This window comes from Thunnus maccoyii, chromosome 21, assembly GCF_910596095.1.
Source record: "Thunnus maccoyii chromosome 21, fThuMac1.1, whole genome shotgun sequence".
Classification (NCBI taxonomy): Eukaryota; Metazoa; Chordata; class Actinopteri; order Scombriformes; family Scombridae; genus Thunnus; species Thunnus maccoyii.
In genome coordinates this window covers 357501-367500 of record NC_056553.1, presented here as the reverse complement: position 1 = coordinate 367500, position 10000 = coordinate 357501, and the positions used below count along the sequence as shown (strand labels likewise).

General features: G+C 48.8%; 1 protein-coding gene across 2 annotated transcripts in view; it reads left to right on the top strand.

Moving 5' to 3' along the window:
• Window positions 1-10000, top strand: part of LOC121888093 (guanine nucleotide-binding protein G(olf) subunit alpha-like) — a 25866-nt gene that overhangs the window by 8484 nt on the left and 7382 nt on the right. The window lies entirely within an intron of this gene.

Sequence of the window (10000 nt, the reverse complement as noted above, 5' to 3'; positions counted from 1 at the left end):
GTTGTCTGACGCCAAAAATCATCAGCTATCCAATCAGGTGAGGAAGCACCTGAGGAAAGTACAACAGATTTTACTGCACATAGAAACATCTGTGTAGCATCAGCTGCAGTAAATCTGTGTTACTGATCAGGCAAATTTATTTAAATACTCAGACGTGTTTAAATCAAGCAGGAACCTGCGGGGCTGAAACATGAAGCCATAAACTGCAGTTCCTCTAATGGCCACTTGAGGCTCCAAAAGTGAGTCAATCCCCATAGACGTCCATGTTAAAATGTCAACTTTACAGCAGAAATAAACATGTTTACAGCCTGGTACAAAAAACACTTTTGGTCTCTGTAGCTAATTTCCACATTCATGACAACTGTACAGGGTGAATTTTTATATAACTCATTCATATAACTCTCAGTAAGGATGTGGCCGCTTTGAGTGACAGGTGAGTCACTCAAAGTCGCTACCATGGCAACAACGTTGGTTAGGTAACGTAACCATGGTGTAACCCCAGATTCACAGAGTTTAGACAGAGCGTCGCTATTTCAGTGTTTTCAGTTCATGAAAGTTAATTGTAACATTTTGTTGTTGGTGTCTGTTGGAGTCTGATGGAGTCTGTTGGTGTCTGTTGTGTTGGTGTCTGTTGGAGTCTGTTGGAGTCTGATGGTGTCTGTTGGAGTCTGTTGGAGTCTGTTGGTGTCTGTTGTGTTGGTGTCTGTTGGTGTCTGTTGGAGTCTGTTGTGTTGGTGTCTGTTGGTGTCTGTTGTGTTGGTGTCTGTTGGAGTCTGTTGGAGTCTGATGGAGTCTGTTGTGTTGGTGTCTGTTGGAGTCTGTTGGAGTCTGATGGTGTCTGTTGGAGTCTGTTGGAGTCTGTTGGTGTCTGTTGTGTTGGTGTCTGTTGGTGTCTGTTGGAGTCTGTTGGTGTCTGTTGGAGTCTGTTGTGTTGGTGTCTGTTGGTGTCTGTTGTGTTGGTGTCTGTTGGAGTCTGTTGGAGTCTGTTGGTGTCTGTTGGAGTCTGTTGTGTTGGTGTCTGTTGGTGTCTGTTGGAGTCTGTTGGTGTCTGTTGGAGTCTGTTGTGTTGGTGTCTGTTGGTGTCTGTTGTGTTGGTATCTGTTGGAGTCTGTTGGAGTCTGATGGAGTCTGTTGTGTTGGTGTCTGTTGGAGTCTGTTGGAGTCTGATGGTGTCTGTTGGAGTCTGTTGGAGTCTGTTGGTGTCTGTTGTGTTGGTGTCTGTTGGTGTCTGTTGGAGTCTGTTGTGTTGGTGTCTGTTGGTGTCTGTTGGAGTCTGTTGGTGTCTGTTGGAGTCTGTTGTGTTGGTGTCTGTTGGAGTCTGTTGGAGTCTGTTGGAGTCTGTTGTGTTGGTGTCTGTTGGAGTCTGTTGGTGTCTGTTGGAGTCTGTTGGAGTCTGTTGGTGTCTGTTGGTGTCTGATGGTGTCTGTTGGTGTCTGTTGGAGTCTGTTGGTGTCTGTTGGAGTCTGTTGGAGTCTGTTGGTGTCTGTTGGAGTCTGTTGTGTTGGTGTCTGTTGGAGTCTGTTGGAGTCTGTTGGAGTCTGTTGTGTTGGTGTCTGTTGGTGTCTGTTGGAGTCTGTTGGTGTCTGTTGTGTTGGTGTCTGTTGGTGTCTGTTGGAGTCTGTTGGTGTCTGTTGGAGTCTGTTGTGTTGGTGTCTGTTGCAGTCTGTTGGAGTCTGTTGGAGTCTGTTGTGTTGGTGTCTGTTGGTGTCTGTTGGAGTCTGTTGGAGTCTGTTGGTGTCTGTTGGTGTCTGTTGGAGTCTGTTGGTGTCTGTTGGTGTCTGTTGGAGTCTGTTGGAGTCTGTTGGTGTCTGTTGGAGTCTGTTGGAGTCTGTTGGTGTCTGTTGGTGTCTGTTGGAGTCTGTTGGAGTCTGTTGGTGTCTGTTGGTGTCTGTTGGAGTCTGTTGGAGTCTGTTGGTGTCTGTTGTGTTGGTGTCTGTTGGAGTCTGTTGGAGTCTGATGGAGTCTGTTGTGTTGGTGTCTGTTAGAGTCTGTTGGAGTCTGTTGGAGTCTGTTGGTGTCTGTTGGTGTCTGTTGTGTTGGTGTCTGTTGGAGTCTGTTGGAGTCTGTTGGAGTCTGTTGGTGTCTGTTGGAGTCTGTTGGAGTCTGTTGGTGTCTGTTGTGTTGGAGTCTGTTGGAGTCTGTTGGTGTCTGTTGGTGTCTGTTGGAGTCTGTTGGAGTCTGTTGGTGTCTGTTGGAGTCTGTTGGAGTCTGATGGTGTCTGTTGGAGTCTGTTGGAGTCTGTTGGTGTCTGTTGTGTTGGTGTCTGTTGGTGTCTGTTGGAGTCTGTTGTGTTGGTGTCTGTTGGTGTCTGTTGGAGTCTGTTGGTGTCTGTTGGAGTCTGTTGTGTTGGTGTCTGTTGGAGTCTGTTGGTGTCTGTTGGAGTCTGTTGGAGTCTGTTGGTGTCTGTTGGTGTCTGATGGTGTCTGTTGGTGTCTGTTGGAGTCTGTTGGTGTCTGTTGGAGTCTGTTGGAGTCTGTTGGTGTCTGTTGGAGTCTGTTGTGTTGGTGTCTGTTGGAGTCTGTTGGAGTCTGTTGGAGTCTGTTGTGTTGGTGTCTGTTGGTGTCTGTTGGAGTCTGTTGGTGTCTGTTGGAGTCTGTTGTGTTGGTGTCTGTTGGAGTCTGTTGGAGTCTGTTGTGTTGGTGTCTGTTGGTGTCTGTTGGAGTCTGTTGGAGTATGTTGGTGTCTGTTGGAGTCTGTTGGAGTCTGTTGGTGTCTGTTGGTGTCTGTTGGAGTCTGTTGGTGTCTGTTGGTGTCTGTTGGAGTCTGTTGGAGTCTGTTGGTGTCTGTTGGAGTCTGTTGTGTTGGTGTCTGTTGGAGTCTGTTGGAGTCTGTTGGTGTCTGTTGGAGTCTGTTGTGTTGGTGTCTGTTGGAGTCTGTTGGAGTCTGTTGGAGTCTGTTGGTGTCTGTTGGAGTCTGTTGGAGTCTGTTGTGTTGGTGTCTGTTGGAGTCTGTTGGAGTCTGTTGGTGTCTGTTGGAGTCTGTTGTGTTGGTGTCTGTTGGAGTCTGTTGGAGTCTGTTGGAGTCTGTTGGAGTCTGTTGGTGTCTGTTGGAGTCTGTTGGTGTCTGATGGAGTCTGTTGGTGTCTGTTGGAGTCTGTTGTGTTGGTGTCTGTTGGTGTCTGTTGGAGTCTGTTGGAGTCTGTTGGTGTCTGTTGGTGTCTGTTGGAGTCTGTTGGTGTCTGTTGGTGTCTGTTGGAGTCTGTTGTTTTGGTGTCTGTTGGAGTCTGTTGGTGTCTGTTGGAGTCTGTTGGAGTCTGATGGAGTCTGTTGTGTTGGTGTCTGTTGGAGTCTGTTGGTGTCTGTTGGTGTCTGTTGGTGTCTGTTGGAGTCTGTTGGTGTCTGTTGGTGTCTGTTGGTGTCTGTTGGAGTCTGTTGGAGTCTGTTGGTGTCTGTTGGAGTCTGTTGGAGTCTGTTGTGTTGGTGTCTGTTGGAGTCTGTTGGTGTCTGTTGGTGTCTGTTGGTGTCTGATGGAGTCTGTTGGTGTCTGTTGGAGTCTGTTGGTGTCTGTTGGAGTCTGTTGGAGTCTGTTGGTGTCTGATGGTGTCTGTTGGAGTCTGTTGGTGTCTGTTGGTGTCTGTTGGAGTCTGTTGGAGTCTGTTGTGTTGGTGTCTGTTGGAGTCTGTTGGAGTCTGATGGTGTCTGTTGGAGTCTGTTGGAGTCTGTTGGTGTCTGTTGTGTTGGTGTCTGTTGGTGTCTGTTGGAGTCTGTTGGTGTCTGTTGGAGTCTGTTGGAGTCTGTTGGTGTCTGTTGGAGTCTGTTGTGTTGGTGTCTGTTGGAGTCTGTTGGAGTCTGTTGGAGTCTGTTGTGTTGGTGTCTGTTGGTGTCTGTTGGAGTCTGTTGTGTTGGTGTCTGTTGGAGTCTGTTGGAGTCTGTTGGTGTCTGTTGGAGTCTGTTGGAGTCTGTTGTGTTGGTGTCTGTTGGAGTCTGTTGGAGTCTGTTGGTGTCTGTTGGAGTCTGTTGTGTTGGTGTCTGTTGGAGTCTGTTGGAGTCTGTTGGAGTCTGTTGGAGTCTGTTGGTGTCTGTTGGAGTCTGTTGGTGTCTGATGGAGTCTGTTGGTGTCTGTTGGAGTCTGTTGTGTTGGTGTCTGTTGGTGTCTGTTGGAGTCTGTTGGAGTCTGTTGGTGTCTGTTGGTGTCTGTTGGAGTCTGTTGGTGTCTGTTGGTGTCTGTTGGAGTCTGTTGTTTTGGTGTCTGTTGGAGTCTGTTGGTGTCTGTTGGAGTCTGTTGGAGTCTGATGGAGTCTGTTGTGTTGGTGTCTGTTGGAGTCTGTTGGTGTCTGTTGGTGTCTGTTGGTGTCTGTTGGAGTCTGTTGGTGTCTGTTGGTGTCTGTTGGTGTCTGTTGGAGTCTGTTGGAGTCTGTTGGTGTCTGTTGGAGTCTGTTGGAGTCTGTTGTGTTGGTGTCTGTTGGAGTCTGTTGGTGTCTGTTGGTGTCTGTTGGTGTCTGATGGAGTCTGTTGGTGTCTGTTGGAGTCTGTTGGTGTCTGTTGGAGTCTGTTGGAGTCTGTTGGTGTCTGATGGTGTCTGTTGGAGTCTGTTGGTGTCTGTTGGTGTCTGTTGGAGTCTGTTGGAGTCTGTTGTGTTGGTGTCTGTTGGAGTCTGTTGGAGTCTGATGGTGTCTGTTGGAGTCTGTTGGAGTCTGTTGGTGTCTGTTGTGTTGGTGTCTGTTGGTGTCTGTTGGAGTCTGTTGGTGTCTGTTGGAGTCTGTTGGAGTCTGTTGGTGTCTGTTGGAGTCTGTTGTGTTGGTGTCTGTTGGAGTCTGTTGGAGTCTGTTGGAGTCTGTTGTGTTGGTGTCTGTTGGTGTCTGTTGGAGTCTGTTGGTGTCTGTTGGAGTCTGTTGGAGTCTGTTGGTGTCTGTTGGAGTCTGTTGTGTTGGTGTCTGTTGGAGTCTGTTGGAGTCTGTTGGAGTCTGTTGTGTTGGTGTCTGTTGGTGTCTGTTGGAGTCTGTTGGTGTCTGTTGGAGTCTGTTGGTGTCTGTTGGAGTCTGTTATGTTGGTGTCTGTTGGAGTCTGTTGGTGTCTGTTGGAGTCTGTTGTGTTGGTGTCTGTTGGAGTCTGTTGGAGTCTGTTGGTGTCTGTTGGTGTCTGTTGGAGTCTGTTGGAGTCTGTTGGTGTCTGTTGGAGTCTGTTGGAGTCTGTTGGTGTCTGTTGGTGTCTGTTGGAGTCTGTTGGTGTCTGTTGGAGTCTGTTGGAGTCTGTTGGTGTCTGTTGGTGTCTGTTGGAGTCTGTTGGAGTCTGTTGGTGTCTGTTGGAGTCTGTTGGAGTCTGTTGGAGTCTGTTGTGTTGGTGTCTGTTGGAGTCTGTTGGAGTCTGTTGGTGTCTGTTGGAGTCTGTTGTGTTGGTGTCTGTTGGAGTCTGTTGTGTTGGTGTCTGTTGGAGTCTGTTGGAGTCTGTTGGTGTCTGTTGGAGTCGTCTGTTGGAGTCTGTTGGTGTCTGTTGGAGTCTGTTGGAGTCTGTTGTGTTGGTGTCTGTTGGAGTCTGTTGGAGTCTGTTGTGTTGGTGTCTGTTGGAGTCTGTTGTGTTGGTGTCTGTTGGAGTCTGTTGGAGTCTGTTGGAGTCTGTTGGTGTCTGTTGGAGTCTGTTGTGTTGGTGTCTGTTGGAGTCTGTTGGAGTCTGTTGGTGTCTGTTGGAGTCTGTTGGAGTCTGTTGGAGTCTGTTGGTGTCTGTTGGAGTCTGTTGGTGTCTGATGGAGTCTGTTGGTGTCTGTTGGAGTCTGTTGTGTTGGTGTCTGTTGGAGTCTGTTGTGTTGGTGTCTGTTGGTGTCTGTTGGAGTCTGTTGGGGTCTGTTGGAGTCTGTTGGTGTCTGTTGGAGTCTGTTGGTGTCTGATGGAGTCTGTTGGAGTCTGTTGGAGTCTGTTGGTGTCTGTTGGTGTCTGTTGGTGTCTGATGGAGTCTGTTGGAGTCTGTTGGTGTCTGTTGGTGTCTGTTGGAGTCTGTTGGTGTCTGTTGGTGTCTGTTGGAGTCTGTTGTGTTGGTGTCTGTTGGAGTCTGTTGGTGTCTGTTGGAGTCTGTTGGAGTCTGTTGTGTTGGTGTCTGTTGGAGTCTGTTGGTGTCTGTTGGTGTCTGTTGGAGTCTGTTGGTGTCTGTTGGTGTCTGTTGGTGTCTGTTGGAGTCTGTTGGTGTCTGTTGGTGTCTGTTGGAGTCTGTTGGAGTCTGTTGTGTTGGAGTCTGTTGGAGTCTGTTGGTGTCTGTTGGAGTCTGTTGGTGTCTGATGGTGTCTGTTGGAGTCTGTTGGAGTCTGTTGTGTTGGAGTCTGTTGGAGTCTGTTGGTGTCTGTTGGAGTCTGTTGGTGTCTGTTGGAGTCTGTTGGAGTCTGTTGGTGTCTGTTGGAGTATGTTGTGTTGGTGTCTGTTGGAGTCTGTTGGTGTCTGTTGGTGTCTGTTGGTGTCTGATGGAGTCTGTTGGTGTCTGTTGGAGTCTGTTGGTGTCTGTTGGAGTCTGTTGGAGTCTGTTGGTGTCTGATGGTGTCTGTTGGAGTCTGTTGGTGTCTGTTGGTGTCTGTTGGAGTCTGTTGGAGTCTGTTGTGTTGGTGTCTGTTGGAGTCTGTTGGAGTCTGATGGTGTCTGTTGGAGTCTGTTGGAGTCTGTTGGTGTCTGTTGTGTTGGTGTCTGTTGGTGTCTGTTGGAGTCTGTTGGTGTCTGTTGGAGTCTGTTGGAGTCTGTTGGTGTCTGTTGGAGTCTGTTGTGTTGGTGTCTGTTAGAGTCTGTTGGAGTCTGTTGTGTTGGTGTCTGTTGGTGTCTGTTGGAGTCTGTTGGTGTCTGTTGGAGTCTGTTGGTGTCTGTTGGAGTCTGTTATGTTGGTGTCTGTTGGAGTCTGTTGGTGTCTGTTGGAGTCTGTTGGTGTCTGTTGGAGTCTGTTGTGTTGGTGTCTGTTGGAGTCTGTTGGAGTCTGTTGGTGTCTGTTGGAGTCTGTTGGAGTCTGTTGGTGTCTGTTGGAGTCTGTTGGAGTCTGTTGGTGTCTGTTGGTGTCTGTTGGAGTCTGTTGGTGTCTGTTGGAGTCTGTTGGAGTCTGTTGGTGTCTGTTGGAGTCTATTGGAGTCTGTTGGTGTCTGATGGAGTCTGTTGGAGTCTGTTGGTGTCTGTTGGTGTCTGTTGGAGTCTGTTGGTGTCTGTTGGTGTCTGTTGGAGTCTGTTGGTGTCTGTTGGTGTCTGTTGGAGTCTGTTGGTGTCTGTTGGTGTCTGTTGGTGTCTGTTGGAGTCTGTTGGTGTCTGTTGGTGTCTGTTGGAGTCTGTTGGTGTCTGTTGGTGTCTGTTGGAGTCTGTTGGAGTCTGTTGGTGTCTGTTGGTGTCTGTTGGAGTCTGTTGGTGTCTGTTGGTGTCTGTTGGAGTCTGTTGGTGTCTGTTGGTGTCTGTTGGAGTCTGTTGTGTTGGTGTCTGTTGGAGTCTGTTGGTGTCTGTTGGAGTCTGTTGGAGTCTGTTGTGTTGGTGTCTGTTGGAGTCTGTTGGTGTCTGTTGGTGTCTGTTGGAGTCTGTTGGTGTCTGTTGGTGTCTGTTGGTGTCTGTTGGAGTCTGTTGGTGTCTGTTGGTGTCTGTTGGAGTCTGTTGGAGTCTGTTGTGTTGGAGTCTGTTGGAGTCTGTTGGTGTCTGTTGGAGTCTGTTGGTGTCTGATGGTGTCTGTTGGAGTCTGTTGGAGTCTGTTGTGTTGGAGTCTGTTGGAGTCTGTTGGTGTCTGTTGGAGTCTGTTGGTGTCTGTTGGAGTCTGTTGGAGTCTGTTGGTGTCTGTTGGAGTATGTTGTGTTGGTGTCTGTTGGAGTCTGTTGGTGTCTGTTGGTGTCTGTTGGTGTCTGATGGAGTCTGTTGGTGTCTGTTGGAGTCTGTTGGTGTCTGTTGGAGTCTGTTGGAGTCTGTTGGTGTCTGATGGTGTCTGTTGGAGTCTGTTGGTGTCTGTTGGTGTCTGTTGGAGTCTGTTGGAGTCTGTTGTGTTGGTGTCTGTTGGAGTCTGTTGGAGTCTGATGGTGTCTGTTGGAGTCTGTTGGAGTCTGTTGGTGTCTGTTGTGTTGGTGTCTGTTGGTGTCTGTTGGAGTCTGTTGGTGTCTGTTGGAGTCTGTTGGAGTCTGTTGGTGTCTGTTGGAGTCTGTTGTGTTGGTGTCTGTTGGAGTCTGTTGGAGTCTGTTGTGTTGGTGTCTGTTGGTGTCTGTTGGAGTCTGTTGGTGTCTGTTGGAGTCTGTTGGTGTCTGTTGGAGTCTGTTATGTTGGTGTCTGTTGGAGTCTGTTGGTGTCTGTTGGAGTCTGTTGGTGTCTGTTGGAGTCTGTTGTGTTGGTGTCTGTTGGAGTCTGTTGGAGTCTGTTGGTGTCTGTTGGTGTCTGTTGGAGTTTGTTGGAGTCTGTTGGTGTCTGTTGGAGTCTGTTGGAGTCTGTTGGTGTCTGTTGGTGTCTGTTGGAGTCTGTTGGTGTCTGTTGGAGTCTGTTGGAGTCTGTTGGTGTCTGTTGGTGTCTGTTGGAGTCTATTGGAGTCTGTTGGTGTCTGTTGGTGTCTGTTGGTGTCTGTTGGAGTCTGTTGGAGTCTGTTGGAGTCTGTTGTGTTGGTGTCTGTTGGAGTCTGTTGGAGTCTGTTGGTGTCTGTTGGAGTCTGTTGTGTTGGTGTCTGTTGGAGTCTGTTGTGTTGGTGTCTGTTGGAGTCTGTTGGAGTCTGTTGGTGTCTGTTGGAGTCTGTTGGAGTCTGTTGGTGTCTGTTGGAGTCTGTTGGAGTCTGTTGGAGTCTGTTGGTGTCTGATGGTGTCTGTTGGAGTCTGTTGGTGTCTGTTGTGTTGGTGTCTGTTGGAGTCTGTTGGAGTCTGTTGGAGTCTGTTGGAGTCTGTTGGTGTCTGTTGTGTTGGAGTCTGTTGGAGTCTGTTGTGTTGGTGTCTGTTGTGTTGGAGTCTGATGGAGTCTGTTGTGTTGGTGTCTGTTGGAGTCTGTTGGAGTCTGTTGGAGTCTGTTGGAGTCTGTTGGTGTCTGTTGGAGTCTGTTGTGTTGGTGTCTGTTGGAGTCTGTTGGAGTCTGTTGGTGTCTGTTGGAGTCTGTTGGAGTCTGTTGGAGTCTGTTGGTGTCTGTTGGAGTCTGTTGGTGTCTGATGGAGTCTGTTGGTGTCTGTTGGAGTCTGTTGTGTTGGTGTCTGTTGGTGTCTGTTGGAGTCTGTTGGGGTCTGTTGGAGTCTGTTGGTGTCTGTTGGAGTCTGTTGGTGTCTGATGGAGTCTGTTGGAGTCTGTTGGAGTCTGTTGGTGTCTGTTGGTGTCTGATGGAGTCTGTTGGAGTCTGTTGGTGTCTGTTGGTGTCTGTTGGAGTCTGTTGGTGTCTGTTGGTGTCTGTTGGAGTCTGTTGGTGTCTGTTGGTGTCTGTTGGAGTCTGTTGGTGTCTGTTGGTGTCTGTTGGTGTCTGTTGGAGTCTGTTGGTGTCTGTTGGTGTCTGTTGGAGTCTGTTGGTGTCTGTTGGTGTCTGTTGGAGTCTGTTGGTGTCTGTTGGTGTCTGTTGGTGTCTGTTGGAGTCTGTTGGTGTCTGTTGGTGTCTGTTGGTGTCTGTTGGAGTCTGTTGGTGTCTGTTGGTGTCTGTTGGAGTCTGTTGGTGTCTGTTGGTGTCTGTTGGTGTCTGTTGGAGTCTGTTGGTGTCTGATGGTGTCTGTTGGAGTCTGTTGGTGTCTGATGGTGTCTGTTGGAGTCTGTTGGTGTCTGTTGGAGTCTGTTGGTGTCTGATGGTGTCTGTTGGAGTCTGTTGGAGTCTGTTGTGTTGGAGTCTGTTGGAGTCTGTTGGTGTCTGTTGGTGTCTGTTGGAGTCTGTTGGAGTCTGTTGGAGTCTGTTGGTGTCTGTTGGTGTCTGATGGTGTCTGTTGGAGTCTGTTGGTGTCTGTTGGTGTCTGTTGGAGTCTGTTGGTGTCTGTTGGTGTCTGTTGGAGTCTGTTGGTGTCTGTTGGTGTCTGTTGGAGTCTGTTGGTGTCTGTTGGAGTCTGTTGGAGTCTGTTGGTGTCTGTTGGAGTCTGTTAAATAGTGACTCTGCAAGATCCCTGGTCTTTGCAAAAACTTAGTGTGTGACTAA